The 12,877-nt window shown below is 49.2% G+C and overlaps 1 protein-coding gene across 1 annotated transcript in view; it reads right to left on the bottom strand.

The window, feature by feature from the left end:
* Positions 1–12,877, bottom strand: part of LOC119964711 (cytosolic phospholipase A2-like) — a 183,268-nt gene that overhangs the window by 124,927 nt on the left and 45,464 nt on the right. The gene's annotated exons all lie outside the window — the stretch shown is intronic.

The following is a 12,877-nucleotide window of genomic DNA, read 5'->3' as shown; positions in this document are numbered from 1 at the left end:
GTCCCAAATTATTGGCACCTTATCCTCTGACTGTGCTCCTACGTTCAAGATTCTCGAACCAGAAGAACCAATCTCTAAGTGTGATCTCACCAAAGCCCTATATAATTGTCGCAAGACATCTTCATCATTGCACTCCAGTCCCATTGCAATAAAAGTAATTGGTTATCCTAATTGCTTATTGTAACTGCATGTTAACTTCCTGTTCCTTGTACAAGTACACTAAAGTTTCTCTGAATACCAAGCTGGACGCCTTTAAAAAAAATTTGCCTTTTCTATTCTTACTTCCAAAGTGAATACCCACGCACTTCCCACATTAAACTTTATCTGCCACCTTGTTGCCCAATCCAATAACCTACCGATAGCTCTTTGCACCATCTTTGTGTTATCCTCACAGTTTGTATACGCTCTCGCCTAGCTTCATATCACTAGCAAAATTTGGATACATTACTTTTGGTCTCTTCACCCAACCCATTAACATGGTTGGTAAATAGTTGAGGTTCCAGCAGATTCTTGCAGCACTCCACGGGTTGCCTATTTGAAAGTGTCCCATTTTTCCCTACTCTCTACTTCCTCATGATAATTTCTCCAATCTGCCTCTAAGGGACCAATGTTTAAACCCTCAATCTCTTCCTTTTTATACACTTGTGGAAAGCTCTTGCAACTCATTTTTAGATTCCCAGTTACTTTACTCTATTCTAATCTTTCTCTTTTTAATCAACGTTTTGGTCACCCTTTGCTGGTTTCCAAAACTTTCCCAATCCTCAATGCTACTCTGGGCTGCTTCACAGCATTATAAGCTTCTTCTTCTAATTTAAAACCATCCTTAATTTGCCTAATAAGCCTTGGAAAGTTCTTGCTGAACTGTAAAGGACCACGGGCTGGATTTATGTTTTTGGGCCTATGTCCCCACGCCGTCGTAAAAACTGTGGCCTTTCACGGCAGAAAAACTGGCGTGAGAGGGCCTCATATTCATAGCCCTGCAGGGGGTCAGCAGTGAACTGCCAGGAAGCTCTCAGCTTTTGCTGCAGATACGGCCTCTGCACTTCCAGGTCAGAGGCCGTGCGTGCGCATGGCGGCGGCCTCCAGTGCCGTACCATGCTCCATGGCGGACTCAGACCGCAGAACTGGACCCTCCAAATAGTTCTCCCGATCAGCCGCGCTCCCGACCCGGACCGCCCGCCCAAAATTAGTCTGGTGCCGTATAAGACCCCTTTTGCCCTCTGATCGGCCCGCCCCCGACCATGGCGGCCGCGGACTGAATCTCTCCGGTATCCCGACTGGCAGGACCACATTCGATCCACGCCGTCGGGATTTTGGCCGGTCAGGGATGGAGAATGGCAGGGCGGACCTCCAGCAATGGCCGTAGGAAGGGGATACGTGGCATGGTGTATTCTCTGAGTTCAGAGCTTTTCAGGGCCCAGAGAATCGGGGAGCCGGCGCCGGTCCCGATTTTGTGCGCCAAAATGGATTCTCCGCCCTTGCGCCGGCCGCGATTTTGGCGTCAGGGTGTGGAGAATCCAGCCCGAAACTTTTGTTTGTGCAATCTCTTTGTGAAAAGGATAAATAAATCTCTCTTCTAAATACTTTCAGAAAAGTAAGATGCAAGTCGTTAGGATTAGTTGCACTTTGGAGGGTGATACACGAGATTGAATCGTCGAACAGATGGATGGGGATGTACTGGTACACCTGATTGTTTTGTACACAATGAGAGTTAGTTAAGAAGCGCTCCCTCCCCCTCAGGATGCAAGACTCAATGCACATTTTTACATGTTCACTACCAACATGCTCACTACGATCTTCAGTCAGATGCCAGTAGATATTATTAGTGGAGAAGACTCTCCAACTAAAACGAAAGTGAGGCTCTTGGACTCAGAGATCAGATAAGAGGTTAAAGCAACAAAACCTCAGGGCAAAGAGGTCCAAACGAAGTGCAGCATAACAGAGTGCCAATCTAGGCCTTTATTGAGTGAGGAAATTTGCTACAGAGGGAAAGGAGGGAATCCTTTTTATTTCTATCTTTTTCAGCCTCCAGTATTTGGTTTTTACTTTGGTACAGGGGAAGAAGTTGATTGGTAAGTAACTGTCAAGTTATTCAACTTGTAATAAATAGTTTGCAAAGTTAACGTATGGCAGGGCAGCTCAGCTGTGTGACGTTATGGATGGACCATGTGGTGGAGAAAAAAACATCTGCAGGAATTGTCACTGCTTGCAGAAACTGGAGGTCCAGATTTCAGAACTCAAAGGGCGGCTGGAGCCTCTATGGTGCTTCCCCAAGGCAAAGAACTAAGTGAATAGCACATTTAGTGGATTGGTCACACAGCAGGTTAGGAGCATTCAGGTAGAGAGGGAATGGATGACGTCTAGGCAGTCTAAGAGAACATCGCCTGAGTCCATCTTACTTGCTAACTGATTTTCCCTTTTGGATAGCGGTGACGGCGATGGTTCCTTAGAGGAGTGAAGCAAGAACCAATTGGAATGGCACGGTAGCTCTGTGGTTAACACTGCTGCCTCACAGCACCAGGGTTCAAATTCGGCCTTGGGTGACAGTGAGGAGTTTGCACTTTCTCCCAGTGCTCCCGTTTCCTCCCACAGTCCAAAGATGTGCAGGTTAGGAGGATTGGCTATTCTAAATTGCTCCTTGGTATCCACAGCATTAGGTGGGGTTACTGTGATAGTCAGGGTGCTCTTTCAGAGGGTCAGCGCGCTCTTTCAGAGGGTCAGCGCAGACTTGATGGGCCAAATGGCCTCATAGAATCTACAGTGCTGAAGGAGGCCATTCGGCCCATCAGGGCTGCACCAGCCCTTGGAAAGAGCACCCTACTCCACCTATCCCTGTAACCCCACCTAACCTTTTTGGACACTAAGGGGCAATTTAGCATGGCCAATCCACCTAACCTGCACATCTTTGGGTTACGAGAGGAAACCGGAGCACAAGGAGGAAACCCACGCAGACACGGGGAGAACGTGCAGACTCCTCACAGACAGTGACCCAAGCCGGAATCGAACCTGGGACCCTGGAGCTATGAAGCAACAGTACTAGCCACTGTGCTACCGTGCCGCCCAAATGCCTCCTTCTGCATTGCAGTGATTCTAGTCCTTGGTACTACAGGTGGCACAGATGCTAGGGGAATAGACTGGTGTTTCTTTGGCCATAGATTTGAGTCCAGGATGGTATGTTGCTTCCTTTGTGCCTGTGTCATGATGCCACAGAGCTGCTTCAGAACATTGGGCGCGATTCTCCCAGAGAGGGAGAAATCGTAAGGCTGGCGTCAAATCCGGGCGGGTTTGAAGCCAGCCTCCCCCTCCCCGACCGGGAACCGATTCTGGTCCCCGGTCGGGGCTAGCATGCCGCCGCCGTAAACTCCGGCATCGCGGGCTTAACGAATTTCGTTAAGCCCGCTTGCCAGAGTTTGCGCCGGCTGACGCGTCACATGACGTCAGCCGCACATGCGCGGATTGGAAGACTCCAACCCGCGCATGCGCGGATGACGTCATCGCGCATTTGCGCGAAACCTGCGCATGCGCGAGCCGGGATGCCCCTCAGCCGCCCCGCGAAGTGATACAGCGGGGCGGCGGAAGGACAAAGAGTGCGCGGGTATCGGACCCGCTGCCCGCGATCGGTGGGCACCGATCGCGGGCCCATGGCACCCTTGGCACGGCCGTGGTACTGCCGTGCCAATCGGTGCCATGGTTTTAAAAATCGGCACTTTACGGCCGTTTTTACGAACGGCCAGACCAGGTGTGTTTGCCGTTCGTAAAAACAGCCGTAAAGGGCTTGGAACTCGGCCCATCGGCCAGCTGAGTATCGCTGCTGGCCGTAAAAATACGGCGGCAGCGATTCATATCGGGAGTCGGGCATGGGGGGGGGGGGAGAATAGCGGGAGGGCGTCGGACTAGCCATGGCCGTAAAATTTTACGACCCCCGCTATTCTCCGCACCGTCGTGAGTGCGGAGAATTGCGCCCATTGTTCTCGGGTGGATGAACAGACACAGGTGTTGACCACATCATACCAAGGACAGAGGTAGGAAAAAGGATGGAGGTCCTGGACGCAGATTTCAGAGAGTTAAGAAAGAAATTAACAAGCAGGGCCACTAAAACAGTAATCTCATGATTGTTTGCAGTGCCATTTGCTAATTAGCATAGGAATAGAAGGAGTGAGCAATTGAACATGTGACCATATAATTGGTGTACGAGGGAGGACATCAGATTTCCGAGGCATTGGGAATAGTTCTGGGGCATGTGGGACCTGTAAATGATGGGCAGGTTGCACCTTAGCAGCACTGTGACTAACATCTTTGCTGGAACATTTGCTAATGCTGTTGGGAAGGGTTTAAACTAGATTTGCAGAAGGATAGGAACCTGAGGGTGAATTCAGGTTGGAGGGAGGCAGGCAAAACTGATAACAGGAAGTAGAAATGTAGCAAGCAAAATTAGAAGGCAGACAAAGTGAAAGCAAGCATCAAATAGGATCAGAATGCAGAATAATGTTTAAAGAGACAAAGTTAAGTGCACTTTTTCTGAATGAAGGATTGGCAGTAATTTAGAATTCAGCAAAGGAAGACCATCAAACTGATAAAGTATTCCCTAGAGAAAAGGTGGCGGGGGGGGGGGGGGGGGGGAGATAGGGGGAAAAATGCCAGAAGGGAGCCAAAGCAGAGGGAGAAAGGGCACCAAAAGCAAACAGCTAATTGGCGCACGAAGCAGCGGAATGGAAGCCTCGCCGCAATAAAAAGAACTTGGGAGACAGGAGCTTTTTCCCCCTGGGCCAGAGGGGAACTGGAAGGCAGTCTTTGCCGAGGCGCTGAGGGAACACCAGCAGGAAAACAAGGCAGAGGCCAGAGCAGACATAGAGGCTGCAGTGTAGGCAGAAATGGCCAAGGCCCTGGTGGAGGTGCAGCTCACTCTGGGCAGAGCAGAGAAGAAACTGGAAGCCCAGGAGGAGAAGCTGGAAACCCAAAAGGCAACCATTAAGGAGCTGGAGAGGGCTACGACTGACATGAGTGACCGGATCACGGCCCTGGAGAAGGAGGTGGCGAGACTTGGCACAACGCAGGGGAGCCTGAAGGGCAGGGTGGACGACCAGGAAAACTGTTCAAGACGACAAAATGTCAGGATAGTGGGCCTACCAGAGGGGATTGAGGGTAGAAACCCCACGGCATACATGGCCGAGATGCTGGGCAACTTAGCGGGGAGGGAAACTTTCCCCAACCCACCAGAAATGGACAGAGCACACCGGTCACTGCGCCCGAAACCCAGGGCGGGGGAACACCCGAGGGCAGTTATAGCCAAACTGCACTGCCACAAAGACAGGGAAACAATCCTGTGCTGGGCCAGGAAAAACAGGACCTGCAGATGGGAAGGACAACTCATTAGAGTGTACGAGGACATTGGGGCAGACCACGCCAGGAGACGGGCCAAATTCAATAGAGCAAAAGCAGCCCTTCTGTGATGAACGGTATTAATAGCTGCTGTAAACGGTACCTGACCTTTAATACCTTGCCCCTTTAAGATGTTTGGAACCCTGGGACTCCGCCTCTGGCTACGCCCCCAGGAAACGGTATATAGGATAAGGCTCCATGTGGTGAGCACACTTCTCTCGGATGCTGTTCAGTTCTCTGTAGATTAAAGCCTTTTGATTACCGACCGCGCTCTCGCGTCGTAATTGAGGGTGCCTCAATTTAATCTACAGACACATCGAGATGGACAGGGCCGGGTGGGCCACCGACTCTCCGCCGTGATCGAGAACGTTACGGCCTATGATGCACCGGTCGAAATACTGAAGAAACGCTTCATAAAACCTACTAACGAGGTACACACCAGACATTTGCTCTCAACCTGCAGCCAGCGTTTCGGGGAAACGCTGGACGAGTTCGTGGAAAGACTCACTGCGCTCGCGAGGAACTGCAACCACAAAGCAGTGACGGCAGAAGACCACAGGAACTTGCATATTCGCGACGCCCTTGTGTCCGGTATCAGGTCCTCGTACATCCGGCAGCGGCTCCTAGAAGACGGGGCAAAGGATCACCAAGGCACGGTAACGCTCGCCTCTTCTCTCGAAACGGCCCACCTTAACCTCCGTACGTACTCCGCGGACCTTGCGAACCCCTCTCGATCCGCTCCAGACTCGGCCATGCTACAGACCTGTACCGCGCGGCGATCCACTCACTCCGGGGGTTCCCCATGCTATTTCTGTGGGCAAGGCCAGCGCCCACGTCAGCGTTGCCCGGCCCGCTCCGCAATCTGCAACGACTGCGGGAAGAAAGGGCACTTCGCTAAAGTCTGCCTGGCTGGGCCCAAAGGCCACAAACGAAACCCTCACCAGGCCCAGAAATCAAGCTCTCGGTCTCACAGGCCCCGCAAAGCGGCTGCGCTGCCACTTCCGACGCGTCATCGACCTCGTGCGAGTCATGGGAGCGGCCAACTTGGCGGCGGCCATCTTCGAAACCCGACACGGTTCGACCGGCGACGGCGGCCATCTTGTGACTCCGGGGGGCTATTTTGTGAGTTCGACTCTGACGGCCCGCAACTAGGAGCGATCACACTTGATCAATCGCGGTCAAAGCACCTGCAGAACTCGATGATGCGGGTTCCAGTCAACGGCCACGACACTCCCTGCCTATTCGACTCCGAGAGCACAGAGAGCTTTATCCATCCGGACACGGTAAGGCGCTGCTCCCTGCGCACCCACCCCGACTCCCAAACTATCGCCCTCGCTTCGGGGTCCCGCTCGGTACAAATCACGGGGTATAGTGTCGCTGACCTCGCAATTCAAGGCGCTGAATACACCCGATTTAAACTCTTCATCCTCCCTCGCCTCTGAGCCCCCCTGCTGCTCGGTCTGGACTTTCAGGGCAGCCACCGGAGCCTGACACTGAAGTTCGGTGGGCCCCTGACCCCACCCACAGTCTGCAGCCTGGCGACACTCACAAGTTGCGCCACCCTCCCTCTTCGCGAACCTCACTCCCGACTGTAAGCCCGTCGCCACCAGGAGTCGCCGGTACAGTGCCCAAGACATGACCTTCATCAAGTCAGAGGTTCAGCGGCTACTAAAAGAGGGGGTCATAGAGGCCAGCAACAGCCCTTGGAGGGCTCAAGTATTGGTAGTCCGCTCCGGGGAAAAGCAGCGAATGGTCGTGGATTATAGCCAGACCATAAACCGCTTTACGCAACTCGATGCGTATCCACTTCCCCGCATAGCAGAAATGGTGACCCAAATCGCCCAGTATCGGATATTCTCCACGGTCAACCTTAAATTGTCCTATCATCAACTCCTTATCCGCCCACAGGACCGCCCCTACACGGCTTTCGAGGCAGCCGGCCGGCTGTTTCACTTCCTCAGGGTTCCTTTTGGTGTCACAAAGGGAGTCTCGTTTTCCAGAGGGCCCTCAACCTCAAGTACAACAAAGAGAAATGCGTTTCATAGGGTACTGGGACAGTAGCAGCAGCGTTTCACACAACCCGGCTAGCCATCCTCGGCTACGTCGTGGACAATGGGGTCCCCTTAAGGAACTTCCCCTTCCCCGTAGCCTCAAGGCACTCAAACGGTGCTTGGGGCTTTTCTCCTATTATGCCCAATGGGTCCCTAGATATGAGGACAAAGCCCGACCATTCATTAAGACCACGTTTTTTCCACTGACGGCTGAGGCCCAGTCGGCTTTCAGCCGTATCAAGGCCAACATCAGCAAGGCCGCCATGCACGCGGTGGACGACGCCATCCCCTTCCAAGTAGAAAGCGACACATCAGACATCGCCCTGGCTGCTACCCTCAACCAGGTAGGCAGGCCAGTAGCGTTCTTCTCCCGAACCCTCAACGCCTCGGAAATCCGGCACTCTACAGTCGAGAAGGAGGCACAAACTATAGTGGAGGCCGTGCGACACTGGAGGCACTACTTAGCCGGTAGGAGGTTCACCCTCGTCACCGACCAACGGTCGGTCGCCTTCGATAACGCACAACGGGGCAAAATAAAGAATGACAAAATTCTGAGGTGGAGAATAGAGCTCTCCACCTATACGTACGATATTACGTATCACCCGGGGAAGCTCAATGAGTCCCCAAATGCCCTGTCCCGCGGCACGTGTGCCAACGCGCAATTGGACCGCCTGAGATCCATCCACGATGACCTCTGTCACCTGGGGGTCACCCGGCTTGCCCACTTAATCAAGTCCCGCAACCTACCCTACTCCACAGGGGAGGTCAAGGCCATGACTAAAGCATGCCAGATCTGTGCGGAATGCAAACTGCAATTCTATCGACCAGCTCCTCTACATCTCGGACCCACAAAGCAGCATGGAAAGAAGCATCGCGCTCCTGAAAGAGTTTGGCGCCTTCTCGGGCTACAAACTCAACCTGAGCAAAAGCGAGATCTTCCCGGTACACCAACAAGTAGGTGGGGCAACACTAACGGAACTGCCGTTTAAACAAGCCCGACACAAATTCCGCTATCTGGGATCCAAATAGCCCACGACTGGAAAGGGATCCACAAATGGAACCTCACCAGTCTGACGGAGGAAGTAAGAAAGGGCCTGCAAAGATGGAACACACTCCCACTCTCCCTTGCGGGGAGAGTCCAGACGATCAAAATGAACGTACTGCCCAGGTACCTCTTCCTATTCAGAACCATCCCGATCTACATCCCCACGGCCTTTTTCAAAGCATTAGACAAACTAATCATGGCATTCGTATGGCTGGGGAGGAGGGGGTGGAAGGAGGGAAGAGATAGGGAACAATAGAGGAGAGCCAGGAAAGTGGGGACGGGGGAGGAGGGGAGGCAGGGAAACGTTAACCAACGTGACATCCACAGGAACAGAGAAAAAGGAGAATACAGGCAGAGGACAGGAGGGCCGGCTGAAGCAGCAGCGTGGACGAGAAGACAATGGCAGCGAAATCCGCCTGGGAGAAGCAAGGAGCAACACCAGCACCAGACCCACTCGAGGATTGCCCTCTGGAGTGCCTTGCAGGCACAAACGGATGCCTACTTACATATATATAGATATACCATATCCTGTGTACATGACAGAAAAATATACTCTGCAAAAATCCAATAAAAAACATTTATTAAAAAAAAGACAGAAATGGATAACATTTCTGGAGACTAATGACATCAGAGGCTAGGAGGAAAATGTAGGGAAGAGACATTGAGGCTGATGATCAGGCATGATCTAATAAATAACAGAAGAGGCTCGAATGGCCAGATTTCTGACTCCTATGTTCCAATGTTCCTAACTAATGTAGGAGGGAATACCTGGCCTCAAAGCTGACCATCAAACAATGTTACAGTGAACCTCCTGTAACAAATGATCTCAAACATTGACCAAAATATGATCACATGCATAATCTTCTATAAAAAATTAAATCTTCAAATCAACAAAATTAAATCTTCAATCAACAAAACAAAATCTCATTTAGAAAGAATCAAATAGAATCCAAAAGCACGGCCTGGGATCAACATCTAAATGGAATATCTTGATCCACTTACTTTTGTGACTCAATGTTGCATTATGGTTTATGTTGAAGCAACACCTACATCTACAAGTGATTGTGGTTGGCTGTGTGGTATTCTACCTTCATGTGGTGTGTGATAAGACTTAAAAGTAATGAGGTTTTTCATAACATTCGCACCCTCTAATGTTTTCATTTTTTTATTAGATCAAATAGAATATACAAAAGTACAGCTGTTTTCGCATATCACTACAAAAGAAATGCAGTCTAGGAAATACGCTTAGCCAACCTTAGGTGAGAGATTTCCACAGTCCTACCATTATATCATCCAAATTAATCTTGTCTACGCCAAGCACTGATTACATTTTTGTGACAGAATTCTTCCCGAATTCTTCTTTCAGCAGTTTGAATTTGTTGTCACAACTGACCGTCACCCAACACTCTGAGCTCATTTCTTTCATACTATTTTTTTCATAGATCTACAAGTGTATCATCACTGCATCACGCAGAACAAGCCTCAGACTTTATAACAGCAGGAACCTTATGCCAAGTGACGCTATCAAACGAATCGTTGGGGAAGTGCCAGCGTTTATAGACTTACATTAATACTGCAATAAAGTTACTATGAAAATCCCCCAGTCGCCACACTCTGGCGCCAATTCGGTAACATTGAGGGAGAATTCAGAATGTCCAATTTATCTAACAAGCACGTCTTCTGGGACTTGTGGGAGGAAACCGGAGCACCCGGAGGAAACCCACGCAGACACATGGAGAATGTGCAGACTCTGTACAGACAGTGACCCAAGCCGGGAATCGAACCTGGGACCCTGCCGCTGTGAAGCAACAGTGCTAACCACTGTGCTACCGCGGTGGCTTGCTGGAGGGGGAGGGGGGGGGGGAGAGGGGGGTCCGTGGTGGAGGGGTGTTTCAATTTTTATTTTTTTATAAGCCCAGGTTGCTGGTAGGGTGGGCTCTGATAGTGTTACTTCATTGGACACACCCCTTAACTTCTTTTTGCACCGAGTGGCTAAATGTATGGTGGAGGCCGTCCTTGGGGCCAGCAGCTTCCCCCTCCGGCCCCCACGTTTTCCTGACCCACTGCACCACAAAAGAAACCTGAAAATTCCACTTTCGGGATAAAACAGGGTTAGATCCCCATAATAGCCCAGGAGCGGTTATCCAGAAATTGACCAATTGGTGGCCAAAGGGCGGCCTTACAGTTCAACTCAGGATGATGGGAAAGCGCTTGAAGCTCCCCTATCTGTGCATGGAAACCTCAAAAGCAGTGAAGGCAATACATTAGACAAAAGTTTCCCCTCCGAATTTCGTGCTGTTTTTCTGTAATCCAATAACCGCTATGCAAGTCCTCCTGCACCCTAACCCATGAAGGATTCCCACCATTTATTTTTTTTATTTTGCATTGCTTAATTTGTTATAATTTTAAAATGTTGCTTACCCTCCATGCTGAGGAGCTTCAGCAGTGATTGCTCATGTATAATACATATTTTACAGCCAAACCCTTGCAATTCCTTTCCTAATCTTATCCTTTTTTGCAGTTCGCCACTCCCCACCCACTGATGCCACTCCCCACCCACTGACCCCATCCAGGCCTCTTATCTGCAGAAACCTGTACAGTTTGTTACTTTATATAATGGTAACCTTGTTGATTTTGCAGGCTGGTTATTTGCTTGAAATTTATCTTTGCTGCATATACATCGAGGCACTTTGGTTGCTCAACATTTTAATTCTTGAAATCTTTTTTTAACAGCGCTCATCAGTGCTCAGCATCAGATAATCCTAAATGTCACCATCTGGAACCAGAATTAGGGCAATTGGAATAGCAGGCAGTGTGGAAAATTGGCAAGTTAGTGAAATTAGCAGACTGAGCAATAATCAGACTCATTGTCTCCAGACAGAAGAGGCAATAGATCTATTTTTAAGTGTATAATTTAATTAATAAAAATAAATATCTAAATAATGTAGAAAATCCTTCTGAATTCTAAACTATACTTTAAGTTACTCAGTAATACTGTTGTCAGGTAAACCGATTCAGGGTTTTGGCACCAAGACAGGCAAATGGAGCGGAGATACAAATCAACCATGGACTAATGGTGAACTGCTTTGAGGATTTAATGACATTGTCCTGTTCCTATAGTTCCATAGTAAGGTGGGAAAAGGGTATTCATAATAAAAATAGAAAATGCCGGAAATGCTCAGCAGGTCAGGCAGTAAGTGTGAAGAGAAAAAAAAAGAGTGAACGTTTCATCAATGACCTTTCATTGAGACTGCCTATGTTAAATTGAAAATACACAAAGTGGTCCCAGTTTCACTCGAGGAATGATACCGGTGTGCTGTGAATTTTAAACAGGGTCACCTGCTTAATGGAAATACGGCACGACCCAACATTGGGCTTACCTCAGACCTCTTCATTCGGGTACAGAGATCGTACCTCATGCTCCTTTGGATCAGTGGCCAAAAATTGATGCGTAGAGATTTTTAGGCCATTAATTGTTTCTTGTAGTCAGATTAAGTATATTTAATTGGCAACTTTTACCTGTTTTTGATTTTCCTCCTTTTTTTGATAAGTGGTTTGCTTATTCCCAGCTCTGTCAAAGAATTTAACCTCAAATGTTCAACCTCCCTTTTCTGAATTCAGACACTGCATAATTTCAGAACATACTCTTGTTCTTTTTTTCCAGATTTTCTACGTTCGTCCATGTTTTTTTTTACCCGATCCTGTCAAAATCTGATGATGTACTGCTGCATTAACCCTTGTGTCTCGTGTGACACCTGAAAGCAGTTAACTGTTGTTTCTGAAGAACAGGTAACAGACAAGGCCTGCTGACCCCAATAAGCTAAAGCTTAACAAGCTTATGTGAGAGGACTTTATTTCAATATACAAATCTGCTTTGTAACCAGAGAGGAAATGTCCTTCTTAAAGCTTCCTGTGGTTCATGATGTCAGCCCTCCACACTGTGGAGATGCTAATTAGGGCAGCTGGACAAGAAAACATGTTGGAAACATGCATGTAAATAATAATAATCTTTATTATTGTCACAAATAGGCTTACATTAAAACTGTAATGACGTTACTGTGAAAATCCCCTCGTTGTCACACTCGGGCGCCTGTCCCTGTTCATGAGGGAGAATTCAGAATGTCCAAATTACCTAACAGCACATCTTTTGGGACTTGTAGGAGGAAACCAGAGCACCCGGAGGAAACCCACACAAGCACAGGGAGAACCTGCAGACTCTGCACAGACAGTGACCTAAGCTGGGAATAGAACCTGGGACCCTGGAGCTGTGAATTAATTAGTGCTAACCACTGTGCTACAGTGCCGCTATGGTGTAAAGAAGATTATTTGACCCCAGTCACACAAACATTAAGTCACACCAAACATTTCCTATTTGGAACGTCACTGAAAAGGTGGCACGGTG

This window comes from Scyliorhinus canicula, chromosome 4, assembly GCF_902713615.1.
Source record: "Scyliorhinus canicula chromosome 4, sScyCan1.1, whole genome shotgun sequence".
Classification (NCBI taxonomy): Eukaryota; Metazoa; Chordata; class Chondrichthyes; order Carcharhiniformes; family Scyliorhinidae; genus Scyliorhinus; species Scyliorhinus canicula.
This window is presented reverse-complemented; position numbering and strand designations above follow the sequence as displayed.